Source organism: Lygodium microphyllum, chromosome 11 (assembly GCF_053477565.2).
Source record: "Lygodium microphyllum isolate KBCC chromosome 11, Lygodium_microphyllum_v1.1.10, whole genome shotgun sequence".
NCBI lineage: Eukaryota > Viridiplantae > Streptophyta > Polypodiopsida > Schizaeales > Lygodiaceae > Lygodium > Lygodium microphyllum.
The window spans coordinates 153,917,105-153,934,503 of NC_141145.1; the positions used below are offsets into that span (position 1 = coordinate 153,917,105).

The following is a 17,399-nucleotide window of genomic DNA, read 5'->3' on the forward strand; positions in this document are numbered from 1 at the left end:
CCATTCACTTCTTTATCTCTCTCGTCTATGCCATTTACATGTGTACCCTCTACTTCTATGCTAGGTGTCATGAGGACATGTATTTTTGAAACCTCACTTAACATGTGGATTAATTTTTAATCACATGATTAAGTAAATGATGTACATGTGAGGTGCAACTGAGGTTAAAGTAAATTTACGAGCCCAAGACACGAAGAAATCACGGGATATCAAAGGCAAAAGTTGCTATAAGTTATGCCGCACATGTATTTGGTGGTATCTAGTGCCAGTTGTTGGCCTAGGTCATCCATTTGGCCATAAGTGTCAGTTGTGGTGACACTAGAGAAGTGGCGTTTAATGGTATCTAATGCCAATCTGATGGTCAAAGATGGCGCAGAGACACTCGGGAACGGAAATTGCCTAACCAATTTAATTATTGGCTACTCAGATTATTTTTCAGGGCACCGAAATAATTATTAGATTAATTTTCAGTATTTTAAGACTGAAAATTAATATTTAATCATGAAAAATGTTGAAAAAACCATTTGGGAAGGTTGCCACTTGTGAAAAATGCCCATGCAAGATTGAAAAATGTATTTAGAGGTTGGAGAGAGTCATTTTTATAAATTCAGCCTGCAAGAGAGTGGGACGGGAGGCTGTTGGTTTGATTTGCAACCATTGGAGGACCTTCTGAGGTAGCCAAGGGCAAAAGAAGACCAATCAATAGCAGGAGACAACATCTACAGGCTGTTGAGGCAGAGCAGCAATAGTAAATGACTGATTTTCTTCAGTTCTTTGCATCTACATGCTGTTGTGGCATGGCAGCAGCTGCACTTGACTGATTTTCAGACATTTTTCGTGACAAAACTTTGAATTTTCTCTCTCTATAGCTTTCCCTCTCATCTCCCAGCCATTTCACAGCCTTCCTCCGAAGTTCTCAGCATTTGGACCCTTGGAGGCTGAGAAATTGTAAATTTCTCTGTTGTAAACTCTAATTTACAGCAGAAATTAGGGTTTAGCAGCAGCCTTGGGAAGCGTGAAAAAAATTGGAAGCTCCAAGACTTGGATTCAACAAGGCTGAAGGTGAATTTCAGTTGAATTCAGGTGGAGGACTAGCCAGCCATTGAATTTGGGGCATTTCCATCGTCTATGAAGTGGGTGAAGGCCAATTAAGCGCCCGAATCAAGAGGCAAAACGGATTGAAAAGACTTGCTGGTCACTTTGGATAGCAAGGGGAGTTTGGATTGCGAAGGGGATCGGGAGAATCCCATTGTAAATCAACTTCTTCTTTAATAAAGCTAAGAAATACCGAAAAGGGGCGCCAATTTTGGGGCCAATCGGGTGTGCATTGTTCAAGATCAGTAGGTAAATTTGTATTTTCAGATTTGCATTAATTGTTTGCTGCTGTAATTAAGTTGTAATCAGGGATTTACCACCCTATCCGAGGAGGAAGGCTGGTTACATGGTTCCATTGCTGGGATACTATCAAATCTTCTGAATTGGTGGGCCCGTGGTACTTGATTGCAATTTGGGACTATTGCATTATTGCTGAAATTGTTCTCAGCAGTGAATTACAGCAAGCATGTATTCACATGGTGATATTGGATCAAGTGGAGAGGATGCATCACTCCTTGGTCAATCACATGGTGAAGGGGGAAATGCAATGACTGATGTTGGGTATGGTTCTCAGCATGGACATCATGCTGAAAATGTGGGAAATGATCCAAATGTTGGCACTTCAATGCATTAAGAGGCTGATGACCAGCAAGGGGCTGAAGAATTTGATGATAGCTTTAAGGATTGAATGCATACAACAACAAATCTTTTTGCGGAATTGGCAAAGGATCCCCAGTTTACTCGATTCTTGAATGCCCCAAAGAAGGACAGCAAATGCAAAGAGAAGAATACACCTTCTATAGCTTCGGGACAATGACAAGATCCGAAGAAAATGCCTAAGCCTTCTTTAGCAGAGCCCAAAATGCGTGATGAGCACAAACGATTGGTATCCGTGGGGCAGCAAGTGTAAATGTATGGCCAACTCGGTAGCGCCAATACATGGGAATATGGGTAGCAAGGCAATTATGCACATGCAAGCATGGGACAGCAAGGATACTTTGGTGGTGGTACCATTTTTCATGCTATGGCTGGACAGGCACCGCATACGGGAATATATGGCACAAATTCCTATGGTATGCAGCAGCCAATGCATGGCTCACAACACCCAATGTATCCGGGTAATGCAAGTGGAATGTCTAACCCCATGTATGGCAGCATAAGTATGATGCTTGGGGCACAAAGTGGGCCATATGGATATGTATCGGCACCCCCAGGGACTATTGGAGCACAAGGATTTGGTGCTGGTCATGTAGGTACTTCAGATAGTGTTGGTTTTCATGCAAATACAGCCAATGCACCCTTTTTGCAGCAGCCCATTTATGATAAATTGACTCCCATAGGTCCGTCGAAGGACTATAATGAAGGTGGCAAAAGTGTGAAGTTTGAGCCTTTCAGTGGTGCACAAGATAGGCTGAAAGCACTTGTTTTTATTCAGCAGTTTGATGCAGTCTATTCTGGAGGCAACTTCACAGAGGCATCTAAGATACACAAGGCAACCATATTTTTGATGGGAAACGCATTTCAGTGGTGGTCTACACTCCTTATTCAAGGGAAGTCACCTACCACTTGGGTCCAGTTCAAGCAAATGTTTGCTTCAAAGTGGTTGACAAGTATCTTTGAAGTAGACATTATGACAGCTTGGAATCAGTTGAATTCCAAAGACTGCAAGAACTTGGATCAATATAATAAGAAGTTTTGGGATGCATTGTTGCCAGTTACTTCTTATGGCACAGTACACCTCCATGAGCAGGTAGAGAAGTATATTTGTGGTTTGCCAAAGGAATCGAGGATTTTTGCATTAAGTCCATTGTTTTCAACATGTCTCAGCTTATAGAAAATGCTACTACAGCCAACACATTGCTGCGTGGAAGGATGCAGGATTCCACGATGATGATGTCAAGTTACATGTCAAAGAGGCAAAGGCTGAGAAAAAGGGTAAATCTTAAAATAAAGCTGAAAATTAGGGCAGATCTGAAAAATAGGGCTGGAAAGAGAAACACATCGCAGAGAAAGAGTGCGAAAAGTGGTGCACTGTCACATAAACCTCAGTTGTCGATTGTTAATATAGTTTATCACACTGAGTTGGATGCCATGAAAGAGCAATATGTTACTGATTCGAACTTTGCTAATGTTTATGATCGGCTTTGCAATAGCCAAAGGCATGAACACTTTGTGCTAAGAAATGGATTTCTCATGATGCACGGACAACTATGTGTCACAAAGCTGTTAAGGCCTCGAGTTATCGTTGAAAGTCATGTTCCTCCGTATGCAGGACACAGAGGTATTGATGCCACGGTCAAGGTAGTGGAGCATTTTTTTTATTGGCCAGCTTTGAGGTATGATGTAGAACAGTTTGTTAAGACATGTATTGTATGCTAGAAGGTAGAGCACGATAGACAAAAGATGCCGGGTTTATTGCAGGCCTTGCCTATTCTAGATAGGCCTTGGCAGAGCATTGCAATGGACTTTATTTTTGAGCTTCCTAAGATACTTACAGGGAATGATGGGATATGGACTATCGTTTACAAGTTTAGCAAACAAGCCCATTTCATTCCAGTGAGGAAGAAAATAAAGGCTGATCATATGACACGATTGTTTTTGTTGTACATCTTTAAGTATCATGGCATGCCAGAGTCGATCATTAGTGATCGAGACCCTTAGATGACCAGTTTATTTTGGAAGGTATTGTTTGAGAATATGGGTGCCAAGTTGAAATTCTCATCATCCTTCCATCCGCAAACAGATGGTCAGTCTCAGGAAGCAAATTCCACAGTGTTAGATCTTTTGAGGTGCTATGTTTTAAACCACAAGGCACAATGGGAGTAGTATTTGCCCTTGGTTGAGTTTGCTTATAACAACACAGTGCATAGTTCTATGGAGCAAAGCTCCATTTGAGGTTGTGGCGGGTGGTAAGAAAGTACCCCCTATTTTGCACGCAAAAGATACGATCTTTGAGTTTGATCGCTATGTGGAAAGCATGGATGTAGCTTATCAGAAGGTTAAGTATGCGCTTCAAAGATCAAAGGATAAGCAAAGGAGAGTAGTTGATCGTCATAGACGTGCTTTGCAGTTTGCAGAGAGTGATTATGTATTGTTGCGTTTTGAAAAGGCAAGGCTGAAAAAGATGAAAGGAAGAGAAAGATTGTATCCGAAGTTGAGTATGAGATACTATGGGCCCTTCTAGGTATTGGAGAAGATTAGTGATATGGCATATCGGCTGAAATTACCTCCATATTGGCGGATACACACAATGCTTTTCATGTCAGTTTGTTGAGGCCTTTTCATGGTGATGTGCCAGAGGATATGTATGCTGAAATTCAGCCTGAGGTTGAGGAGCTAGATGAGATTTTGGTACCTGAGCAGAGTTTGGCACATAAGGAAAGAAAGATCAAAGGTAAAGTTTTCAGGAGATACTTGGTGAAATTTTAGAATTATTCATCAATGGATGCCAAATGGATAGAAGAGGATGACTTGGCAAACCATCCTCAGTTGCTGCAACTTTACCTAGACGCCTTTCAATTAGAGCCGACTTTAGTTCGGGCTCCATCAGGTTCAATAGAGCAAGGGTCCGGAGTATTGCCCGATGCTCAAGGGGGAGGTAGCACTTCCACTCCTCCAGTTATGGATAGCTCTCGTATGTAGTGGATCTCGGATGTATTCAACATACATTCAGGGTAATGTAGCTGAACAATATGTTTGCCAAGAGATCACTATTTAGTGTACTAGTCACTATGTTTGGTATGTAGATCGGTATGGTTTTCACTGTAGCTCTGGAAGTGTACATTTGCATCCGTTATGCTCGGGGTGGAATTAGTTATGCTTGGTATGACATTGGTTATGCTTGGTGTAGCATCAATTAATGATCATCAGGGGCTGATTATCGAATGTTGGTTTTCAGCGTATGATCATTAATATTCAATGGTATTCAGCTTAGTTTTTGATCAGCTTGAGAGCCGTTTTTGGTCACTTTTTGGATTAGTTGTGCATTAGTTTTTGCACTCATTGCTGGTCAATTTTTGCAATGAGTTTGTGATCAGTTTGGGGGCCACATTTGCAGTAGTTTATGATCAGTTCTCAGATCAGCAAGTGATCAATTTATGATCAGATTATGCTCAGTTTTCAATGGTTTACATCTAGTTCCATGGACAACAGCATATGTTATGATGCCATTGATGTTTTAGCCATGGTTTATGCTTGGTTATGCTATGCTATGGTTTGGTTTTGCCAGATGAGTGGAGCTCATGAGAAATAGACATGTCACATGATAATCTTGCAATGTTTTTGAGATTCTTTGTAAGTCTTATGTTATGTTATGTTGGCTGGTAATTTTCAGCATATGTTGGGCATATGGAATGGTCGAATAACCGTGCGCAATGTTGTGTTGACTATGATACCCTATGGAAATTCCAATGTAGTACTTTGCTTTTGATGCATTTGGTAGTGCAATCGAGGATGATTGCAATGATTTCAAGGGGGAGGGCTGTCATGAGGATATGTATTTTTGAAACCTCACTTAACATGTGGCTTAATTTTTAATCACAGGATTAAGTAAATGATGCACATGTGAGGTGCAACTGGGGATAAAGTAAATTTACGAGCGCGGGACCCGAAGAAATCATGGGATGTCAAAGGCAAAAGTTGCTATAAGTTATGCCGCATAGGTACTTGGTGGTATTTGGTGCTAGTTGTTGGCCTAGGTTATTCATTTGACCATAAGTGTCAGTTGGTAATACTAGAGAAGTGGCGTTTAAGGGTACCTAACACCAATTTGATGGTCAAAGATGGCCCAGAGACACTCACGAATGGAAGTTGCCTAGCTAATTGAATTAATGGCCAATCAGATTATTTATCAGGGCATTGAAATAATTATTAGATTAATTTTCAGTATTTTAAGGGTACCTTATGCCAATTTGATTGTCAAAGATGACGCAAAGACACTTGAGAATGGGAGTTGCCTAGCCAATTTAATTATTGGCCAGTTAGATTATTTATCAGGGCACCGAAATAATTATTAGATTAATTTTCAGTATTTTAAGACTGAAAAATAATATTTAATTATGAAAAATGTTGAAAAAACCATTTGGGAAAGCTGCCACTTGTGAAAAATGCCCATGCAAGACTGAAAAATGTCTTTAGAGACTGGAGAGAGGCATTTCTATAAATTCAGCCTGCAAGAGAGAGGGAGGGGAGGCTGTTAGTCTGATTTGCAGCCATTGGAGGACCTTCTAAGGCAGCTAGGGTAGGGGCAAACGAAGACCAATCAACAGCAAGAGATAGCATGTACAGGCTGTTGAGGCAGAGCAGCAATAGTAAATGACTGATTTTCTTCAGTTCTTTGCATCTACATGCTGTTGTGAGAGGGCAGTAGCTGCACCGACTGATTTTCAGTCATTCTTCGCGACAAAACTTTGAATTTTCTCTCTCTACAGCTTTCCCTCTCATCTCCCAACAATTTCACAGCCTCGCTCCGAAGATCTCAGCATTTGGACCTTGGAGGCTGAGAAATTGCAAATTTCTCTGTTGTAAACTCTAATTTACAACAGAAATTAGGGTTTAGTAGTAGCCTTGGGAAATGTGCCAAAAAGTGGAAGCTCCAAGACTTGGATTCAACAAGGCTGAAGGTGAATTTCAACTGAATTCAGGTGGAGGACTAATCAACCATTGAATTTGGGGCATTTCCATCGTCTATGAAGTGCGTGAAGGCCAATTAAGTGTCCGAATCAAGGGGCAAAATGGATTGAAGACTTGCTGGTTACTTTGGATAGCAAGGGGAGTTGGGATTGCGAAGGGTATTGGGAGAATCCCATTGTAAATCAACTTCTTCTTCAATAAAGCTAAAGAAATACCGATAGGGGCGCCATTTTTGGGGCCAATGGGGTGTGCATTGTCCAAGGTCAGTAGGTAAATTTGAATTTTCAGATTTGTATTAATTGTTTGCTGCTGTAATTAAGTTGTAATCAGGGATTTACCATCCTATTTGAGGAGGAAGGCTGGTTACACCAGGTACACAATTTTATACTTCTCAATCTTTTGATTCCACTTTCTCTTTTTTGCAAGATTTTGGCGATTCTCATAAAGAAGGGACTGTGCAATCCAGATATTGGTTCATTAGTCTTGAAGTAAAGAGACTTTTGTTTTTGACTCAAAGAATTGTGAAGAGTAAAAACTTAATTTCTTTGCTTGTAAGTTTTCCCTTGTCTTTTTCTTCAATTTCATCATCTCAAGGTCATTTTGAAGTAGCTGAATCATCTCTTTCTTCATTTTAATTCAGTGCATTAATGGAGAAAAGAACCAAAATTATTTTCCACTATTGCATTCACAAATCCATTTAATATTCTCTCTCTCTCTCCCTCTTTTTCCGTTGCACCTTCCTTTATATATCCATTAAGTGCTTCTCACGTCTTTACATACTACTGTCTTGGAGAGGGAGAGACGCAAGGTTGACCAGGTTGCAGACGATATGAAGATGCTTTGGGCATGCCATGGTGTGACACTGATCGTAGATGGATGGAGTAATAGCCACAAGAGATCCATTCATGGGCTAGTAGCATATTCTCATCGTGAGATGTACTTTGTTTCATCTCATGATGCTTGAGGCACAAGTAAGAGTGTCGATGTACTTGCCATGAGTGAATAGACAGCATTGAGGTGGTTGGGCCACATGTTGTGACATTCATGGCAGATGGTGAGCCAACAAATAGAGCAATTGGTGCCATAGTTGAGAGCTACTATCCTCACATTATAGTTTGTTTTTGCATGGCTCACTATTTAAACAATCTTCTCAAGGATATTTGTAAGCTTTCACGGGTTGAGTTGACCATTACTAAAGCTACTAGGATGGTGGCCTTTGTGCTCAACTATCAATATGTTCACCATGAATTTTCAAAGAAGTCTAAAAAAAATCTCCTCAAGTACTCTGACACTCGCTTTGCTTGCAACTTCTTGATATTGGGTCGTTTGAGGGAGTGCACTGGTGCATTGAGATAGGTATTTTTCAATGATGTTCAGGAGATCCCCTTTGGCTTCTACTCCTACAAGGATATCATGCATAGGTACAGCTGAGGACATGGGATTTTGGGATGAGGCGAAGAGGATTGCGCCATGGTTCAGCCCGTTATACACTCATTGCACCTCGTGGATGTGATGTAGCCATATATTGGCAGGGTCTATGAGGCTATGGATAGGATGATTGAGCGTCTAAAGGAGTTGGTGCCAGATGAGGATCAGTATGATGAGGTCCGCACCTTATGTGTGACACGTCGGGATGCCTATGCATCTCCTTTGCATTCAGCTGCATACTGTTGGACCCAGAGTTTCAGGGTTGTAGGCAGGAGAGTGATAGGGAGGTTGCTAATGGCTGGAGGCACATCTTGTAGCGCATGGTTCTTGATATTGAGACGAGGCGCATAATAAAAGATCAGCTTGTACTCTACAGGAAATTCCGTGGTTTATATGGTTGTGGTGATGCAAAGGTGGATAGGTTCACTAGAGGCGGTTCTTTGTGGTGGGATGATTATGGCTATGATGGCCTTGAGCTTTAGCACCTAGCAGTTTGCATTTTGAGCTAGATTGTTAGCTCCTCTTGTTTGGAGCAATTGTGGTGCTCTTATAGCCACATTGTGTCTAAGAAAGAAGTAGTCTTGGTGTGTAGAAGGCCAATGATCTTGTCTTCGTCAATGCATACTTACATATGCTTTGCAACAGTGTGATTGCAAAGGCCGATCCCTTTACTAAGTGGGAGATGAAGCAAGAGGAGGAGCAAAGAGCAGGTCAGGTCCTAGACTCGGGAGAGATTGAGGAGGCAACATAGGAGGTAGCATAGGAGAGCACTGGTGATATGGATGATGAGTCTTGACACTCGAGGTCCTAGAATCTAGAGACATGCAGTGTGATCATGAGTCATGACACATGTGATGTATCTTTTCGATAGTTTATTGTATACTCATTGCTTAGTATTTATAAATTATGACTCATTGCTCTTTGACTCTCAAGTCTTGACTCTTTGATTTTAAAGTTTAATCATTAGAGTTTTAAAGTTTTTTAATTATGTGCACATTGCACTTTAGACTTTAGTCTTTGTAATGTGTTCAAGTCTTATTTGAATTTTTTCAAATTTGCAATGTCGATTAGCCTTAATAATACAATATATCTTGCACGTAGCTACCAACACCATTCATGGCAAATGCAATAGAGTGTCTTTGAATACTTGTGAAGTTGTCTAATGTAGAATTGTTTTTAAACTTATTGTTCCCCCTATTCTCAGAATAGGGCCTCTCCATTATAATCGCGTTCCCGTTTCCCTTGTTCCTAGAATGGGCCTCCCTCATTTCAACTGCATTTTCTGTTCTCGTTATCGTTTCCCGTTCCCCATTCCATGTGGCTATGCTCACAATGGTGGGAATAGACTAACTCATGTTTCTCAACTAGTCTGACTCCACAACCATAATAAAGCATATTCTCAGCATAAACCATGACTGAAACTATCAATGGCATTTACTAACATGATGCTGTCCATGGAACCAACTGTAAAGCATTGAAAATTGAGCATAATTTGATCATTTGCTGATTTGAGAATTGATCACAAATTGCTGCAAATGTGACCCCAAACTGGTCACAAATTGATTGCAAAAAGTGATCAGTAATTGATACAAAAACTGATGTAAAATCAATCCCAAAAGTGACCATAAATGGTTCTCGAATTGTCCAAAAATTGAGTTGAAACTGATTAGAATTTGATCACCAAACTGAGACAAAAGCTCATGCCAACTGATCATGAATTGATCCCAAACTAATGCAACAGTATATCTTAGAGCTGCGGTAACAACCATACTCTTAGGCATACATCTCACAGTGACTAGTACACTGAGTAGTGACCCCATGGCAGACATAATGCTAGCATAGTACCTTGGATGTATATTAATTCTGAGAGTTAATTTAATAATTATTCGAGTGCTCAGAAAATCAATTTCAACAACCAATAATTAAATTGACTAGGGCAATTCGTATTTGAAGTATCCCCGAGCAGTTATTGATCCTTAGACCGGTATTAATTAATTAATTAATGCCTAATTAATTAATGCCTAGTTTCTAATGTCACCACTGATATTAGTGGCCAATAAATTGATTTAGGCCCAAATTTGACACCTAGTACCACCTAATACTTGTCAAGCATAACTTATTACAACTTTTTCCTTGAGTATCCACTCATCCTTGGGGTCCTTGGCTTGTTACCATGAAATAACTGCCATGTGCATCACATGTGCTCAACAACCTTGCACATTTGGTTGATATCTAAATCAAATATTATCAACAAGATTAAAGCATCTCAAAAGTTTACGTTCTCGTGACACTTGATGTCTCCACCTTCATCGGCACCTTATAAAAACATTCATGTCCTAGTGCCTCTGCATCAATTGGCACCCGTTGGACATTTACAGTTTATTTTGTACATACCCATCTCCTCCTCTTACTTTTTCTTATCCCCCTCCACCACCTCTTTCTTATTCACATTATCCTTATTATGCTACCTATTTGAAACCTCATGCTTCTTCTTTCTTAATAGCAAAGTATGCATGTACTAACAAGACTCGTTTTAATGGGTTTAACTACGCTACTTGGTCCAATCTGATGATACATGTTCTTGACTTCCAAAATCTATGGGATATTGTGCGTGGGTTGAAAGACCAACTTGATCTGGTACTTGTTTCATATGAGGTGTCTACTCATAGTAGTCTAGAAATATTGTCTCTATTGTTGAGTTGATGTAGAGCTTATTGCTTGAGTTTCATTCTTAGCTTCAACTTTTTGACTTAGTATTAGAGTGTTGGGTGCATTTGAGTGAATGCTATGCAACTTGGGATAGAACCATCACATAAATGTTACCATGATCTCTAAAACTTTGAAATTGCTGACCGGGATGACTTGAAAGTCAAGTTGGTTGAGTATCGCCAAATTCTTGCGGAGTTCTCTATCAGGGGGGGGGCACCTAAGTTCTTTGATGATCAAGCCACATTGTTCCTTAACAAGCTACCACAGAAATATTTTCATTTTGTGTAGTAGGTGATCTCACAGCCTACTATGCCTACATTCTATGAATATCAGTGTTAGCTATTGCCTCATGCTCAACAATTCAATCAATTTCAAAGTACGACCTCCATAGAGGAGACTCTCGTTGGGTCTACTCGGAAGGGGCAACAAGGGAAGGGCAAGAAAAACCAAAACTTCTATCAAAATAAAAAACAAAAGAAAAACCAAGATCAAGCTAGTGAGACCTAAGGGAACTTCTTGTTCTCTCTAAAACATGAGTGGCAGAATGTATCTAAGAAAATAAGGTGTTGTTAGTACTGTTAGAAGATTGCTTGGTTTGAGGATGAGTGTTGATCAAAGGCAAGACGCACAACACCAAAAGCTCCCCTTAGTAGGGGAGGCAGGGAGGTAGTAACCCGTAGTAGGGGCAGTGGCGAGGCCAGACCCACGTTGCTACCGATCAACCATCACAGTGTATATCGTTCTCAATGCCAGAGGTCATGCATGACTGGTCTATAGAGGCCCATATCACCTTCTTAGAGACATTTGAGAATGTGAGTCTCATTCATATCAATGAGTTACCTCTTGACAAGGTTGTTGCAGAGGCCCATTTGTCACAATTGAGTACTTTAGCTACCCTTTGGATTGTGGACAATGGAGCTACTCATCATATGACCCCTATCTTAGACATTTTTATCTCCGGAGTTGCTACAACGGGGATAGTACATGTTGGGGAAAACTCCTTGGTCAAGATTTAAACTCATAGTCACGTTAATTTTGCCATTGACCAGAGCCTAGATCTCACTACATTGGGTGATACATACTATGTTTCCTAGCTTGGGATGAATTTGTTATCCGTTCAACAGTTTTCCCGGTTGGGACAAGTAGTTTTCTTTACAACGACCACAATTGAGGTCCTTGACTCTCAGTTTGGTTTAGTGATTGCTCATGGTGAGGTATAGCCTAGTGGTTTGTGCCACACGACTCAGTTCCTTTGTGAGTCGACAGCCCACGGCTTCGAGTTCCACTGCTTCTAGGCTTAGCCACTATACAGGAGCTTACAGCCACTGAGTGTCTCCAACATTTTTGCTTAGGATATCTCGAAGAAAGTCTCGTTATGAGTTGTTGCATCGATAGATGGTTGAGGGCCTTCTGTGCTTGAATCTATCTTGAGATATTCATAAAGCGCTTGTTAACTTGGGAAGTAAGATTATATCCCATTCCCTTTGCAGTTCACACATAAAGCTAAGGCACCTCTTAAATTGACTCGTGTTGATCTTTGTGGATTTACATCCACAACGGCCTTGAATGAGTTGCTGTACTTGTTTTTGATAGTGGATAATAGCTAGATTGGTCATCATGTAGGATGCATGAGGAGTGATAATGGTGGTGAGTTTACCTCCCACGAGTTTTCCAAGTTTCTAAAGGAGCATGGCATCTCTCCCTAGCTTATCTATACCGACTTCCCCTCCTAGGATGGAGTTGTAGAGCGTAGGAACCGAACCATCATAAACATGGTGCACTCTATGCTATTTGCACCAAAGCTCCCTGAGCGCTTTTAGGTTGAGGTTGTTAATACTTCGGTATACATCCTCAACTGGTGCCAACTGTGGCTATCTCTTAGAGGACTTCGTATGAGACGTTCTTTGGCCCTCGGTTTGTAGTTTCCCACTTTAGAGTCTTCAAGGGTTTTGTGTACGTGTACACTCCTGATAAGATAGGAAAGCTCACTCCCCAGGCTGATCTCTTTATTTTTGTAGAATACTCCTTTGAAGGGAAGGCCTATTGTTTGTTTGATCCTCCGAAAAACAAGGTGATTGTTTAGAGACATTTAGTTTTTGATGAGAGGGATATTGTGTAGTCTTCTGCATTGGACTTTGAGCAAATTCCTGTGCATATTCCATCGGAGATAGTGCCTTTTGAGCTGGGGTTATTGCCCGCTATTGATCTTTCCACAAATTCTTAAGCTTCCCAACCCCCCTCGGTGCCCCTTCCGCCGTAAGCCCGTACCTTGTTGGTACCAATAGACCTTTCGAGATTTGGGGATCCTTCCATCGATTCCATTCCGTACCCAAAGCTGCATACGCCCGTGCAAGCCTAGCCTTTGAAGTTTCCTTCCATGAAAACTGTGGCCCTTTGAAAGTGACCCCAAGGTATACATATTGTCTAACCATTTCCACAGGTTGACTGTCATACAAAAAGTGATGCTTTGACCGTGTCACCCAAGCTGCTGAGGTGTTAAAGACCATAATTTTAGTCTTTCCAAGATTAATCTTGAGACCTTTATCTTCACAGAACACATGCAATGCATCTAGATGTCATTGTAGTCCCTTAGGTGAATTTGAGATGAGCACCATATCGTCTGCATATAACAAAATTGGTATCAGTACCCTAGCCAAGCTAGCTCCCATACCACCCCATCTCTGTATGTAATCAGAAATCTCATCAATGTACAGTCCAAACAGCAAAGGAGAGAGGGGACAGCCTTGCTTTACACCAACCGTGCTAGACACTGAGTTTGTTGTACCTCCGGGCACTCATACTCTCCCTGTTACAGTTTCATACAATGCATAAATACACCCCTGCATATTCTCTAGGACCCTAATGGCTCGCAACCTTTGCATGAGTCTTGCATGTGGTACAATATCAAAAGCCTTGCGAAAATCCACTAAACAACAATAGATTTTTTGTCTCCGTGATCGTTTCTCCTCAATCAAGGCCCTTAGCGTTTATATAGGTCTAGTGTGTTGTATCTGTGGCGGAAAGCCAACTTGTCCTGCAAACCGTATTTTCTTTGTTTCATCCCACCAACTCATTTTATGTTCCACAATAGAGAAAGCAAGAGCTATGGTGGAAGGAGGAAGAGAGCAAGAGCAAGAGACAGAAGATGTGGAAACTCCAATAATCACAATGTATAACTAGTCTTTCCTTATTCAAATGTCACTGAAAGAATGCGAAATGAAGTGATAGTGATAGGTTCTCGCTAACTACATTCCCATTGCAAATGCTATGTTAGGACGAGTGGCTATCATGGCATACATAAATTGCCCACTGCGGATGCACAACAGATCTTGGCCATCTCGGCCTTCTGCTCATAAGATTGTAGATAATCAGCCTGACTAACCTTTACATGAGAAGGTAAAGGATAGCCAATAGGCTTAACATTCTGCATATGAAACTATTCAAGAACCTTCTAGATGTACTCCTTCTGCGACAAGCAAAGGACACCCTTAGAGCAATTGCGCGTGATGCCTCATCCCAAGAATCTGTGAGGCATAGTCCATATTCTTCATCTCAAAGCTATTCTTGAGCAAATCTTTCAAGGCATCTAGCTTATCATGAGCGCTCCCAGCAATATCAACATGACATTCACTTAGTATCAAAATCATAAGGCTGCCATACGGGCCTTCTTCGTGTATGAAACACGGATCCATATCTCTGCAGGTATATCACTCTGAGTGTATGAAAGCATCGAGCTTGTGGTACCATTGCTTAGTCACTTGTTTTAAGGCCATAAAGACTCTTTCTGAACTTGCACACTAGGTGTTTTCTACTTGTTGCATATAAATCTTATCATGTAAGTTCCCATGTAAGAAAGATGTCTTGATATCCATCTGATGGAGATCCAGATCTAGTTGCGCAACCAAAGCCAATATCAAGTGTAGGGTAGTCATCTTGACTATAGGAGATAAATCTTCATTGAAGTTAATACCATGCACTTGCTTAAAATCCTTAGCAACTAATCTGGCCTTATAGGATGACTTGGGTTGTCCAAAGGTACTTTTCAACTTATACACTCACTTGCATAAAGCACGTTTTCCACTAGACAAACCAAATCCCATGCATGATTTTTTTGCAGTGAGTTATATTTTGATTGCATGCACCTCTCTTAAGAGTGACTATCATCTCTGTGCATGGTCTCATCATAGGTAAGAGGCTCACCAGCATCTGTCACCATAACATAGATCGATCAGGTTGACGTCTATCTCTAGTAGACCACTGCAAAATAGGCAGTGGGACCTATATCTCCTGTCTAACATCATGGTCCTAGGCCACTAGAGCTTTGGTTATTGTAGGCTATCTAGCTCAAAATGGGACATTCATACACAAAATACACAAAATGGGACTAGATCTTTTGCGTGCATACACAATTTTAAAATCACAAACATGGGATACACAATTGTATCTACTTCAATTTGCATACAATAATACACCACACACAGCTACTCATAAAGCACATTTTGAAATCATTTATGGACATAGATTGCCTACACTTGTTACATCATTGTCGAATAAAGTTAAAGCTGTTGATGATATTGCTAATATGTATGCTACTATTTTTGCTTAAGTTAAAGATATGATTGTGAAAGCCCAGCAATCATACACTAAATAAGCTAATAAGAAGAGACAAAACATGAGTTTCAATGTTGGTGATTATGTTTGGTTATGCATTGAAAAGAGAAGATTGAAAAGTGTTGAGAAACACCCTGTTGTTGAATTAGCACCTAAGTTTTATGAACATTTCAAAATAATTCAGAAGATCAATGACAATATATTTAAATTAGAACTACCCAAACATTGGAAGATCCATAATACTTTTCATATCAGTTTATTGACCTTTTAGAGGCCAATTACTTGTCCACCTTGTTTATGAAAACCCTTCTTTGTTAGAAGAAAAAACTAAAATCCTTGAATCTGAAACTATTCTAGGCACTGACTTTATGACCACTAGAACTAGCCGTAGATATTCTAGGTATTTCGTTAAGTTTAAAAATCATCTTGTTAAAGAGACCTAATGGATGCATGTCCGTGACCTAAGTGCTTACCCCTCATTGCTGGCTCCACATTGAGCTAATAGCAATTGAGGACAATTGGTATCCCACCTCGGGGGTATAATGCCAGGAGGCATATTTCATTGTGGATGTTGTGACCACGGTGGATTCCGTAAAACCAATTATGTGCCAGGACTTGTACACAAGGTGGATTCCTTGTGCAAGAAGTTGACGGGGACGCTTGTCCTTTTCGAACGTCAGATTAGTTTAATGTGTACGTGGGTGATTCCATAGCAGGTGATTTCGTAAAATACATATTAAATTAATGGACGTTTACGAGTTTAGAGTGCGGACTCGAATTAAATTAAGGTTAGGACAGAGTTCCAATCTATTTAATTATTTTGTAGCTTAATATTGGTAGATATTCACTTTTGTTGGATTTTATTTAATTATTTTCTAACAATTGTGAATGCTTCAGTTGATGTGTAGAGCAAGCGGTGGTGGTATTGGGTAGCACCGGACGATGGCGTGAATCCAAATGTCTAGAAGAATTACTATTTTTGATGGGTGCGCGCCTTATCACTAAAGGTGTGGCACCAATATTTATTTAAGCGTGCTTATTTATTAAAGCGCTTGACAAAACATTTATTATCTTGTATGCGCATAGACACTCGGTTAAATACTTCATTATTTGATATTTGTATTTGGACACAGCTCGACTTTTGGACACCCAAATGCCTTTATGTTTGGGCAAATGCAAACGCAAAAGCAAACGCATACTATTTGTAAAGTGGGCTATTTTTTAGCTTAAAGATAAATAAATCTATAAATACATGCCTTGTGAAGCGCTCATATAAGGCATGGGGGAGATTACACTCAATTTGTCTCTTTTGTCTCATGTCAGGCAAATTTGCTTTTGCTTTGTACTTGAAATTATGAAGGTTTGTAGAGTTCTTTGTTCTTGGGGACCTTTCGGTATTCACTATGCACGTGTTCGATCTGCGCACCAGCTGTGATTATCATTCTTTTATTGTACTTTACCATTTCTTTTTTCCTTGTGCTTGTCATTATATATTTTGTGACACTGGCCGAATATGACTCTACTTCGCACAATAGTGTTAGCAGAGTATTTGTCAGCTCATGTGTGAATCTGAGCTTGATCTGGGCTGGGCATTTTTATTAGGTATTTTAGGTATTTTTTTCTGGTGTGGCATTTTATGCCAGTGGAGCATTTTATTTCAGTCGGCCAGCATTAATGCTGGCCGACCAGCATTTATTGCTCCCCACTTTTCAGCCTATTTATACTCAGTGGCTCCTCCTCAGTCAGTAACTTCACCATCTGCAGACTCTGTGGAGAGAGGAGCCAGTGCCAATGCCCACGCAGCCAGTGACTCACTGTTGTATGCGACTGTCTCGTGTTCAGATATATGGATTCCATTTCCTGTGCATACATCTGAGTTCTCATCTGTATCGTGTTCTTTTCTTTTCTCTTTTTGTCTTGTGTTT

General features: G+C 40.5%; 1 protein-coding gene across 5 annotated transcripts in view; it reads left to right on the forward strand.

Moving 5' to 3' along the window:
* Positions 1 to 17,399, forward strand: part of LOC148029550 (Nuclear transport factor 2 (NTF2) family protein) — a 179,881-nt gene that overhangs the window by 12,206 nt on the left and 150,276 nt on the right. Inside the window, exon 3 of one of the 5 annotated variants that reach the window (XR_015692441.1) lies at positions 16,372 to 16,460. The exons of the other annotated variants lie outside the window; for them this stretch is intronic. The gene's annotated coding sequence lies outside the window, so the exon portion shown is untranslated. The remainder of the gene's footprint in view (positions 1 to 16,371; positions 16,461 to 17,399) is intronic. 5 annotated transcript variants of the gene reach the window in all.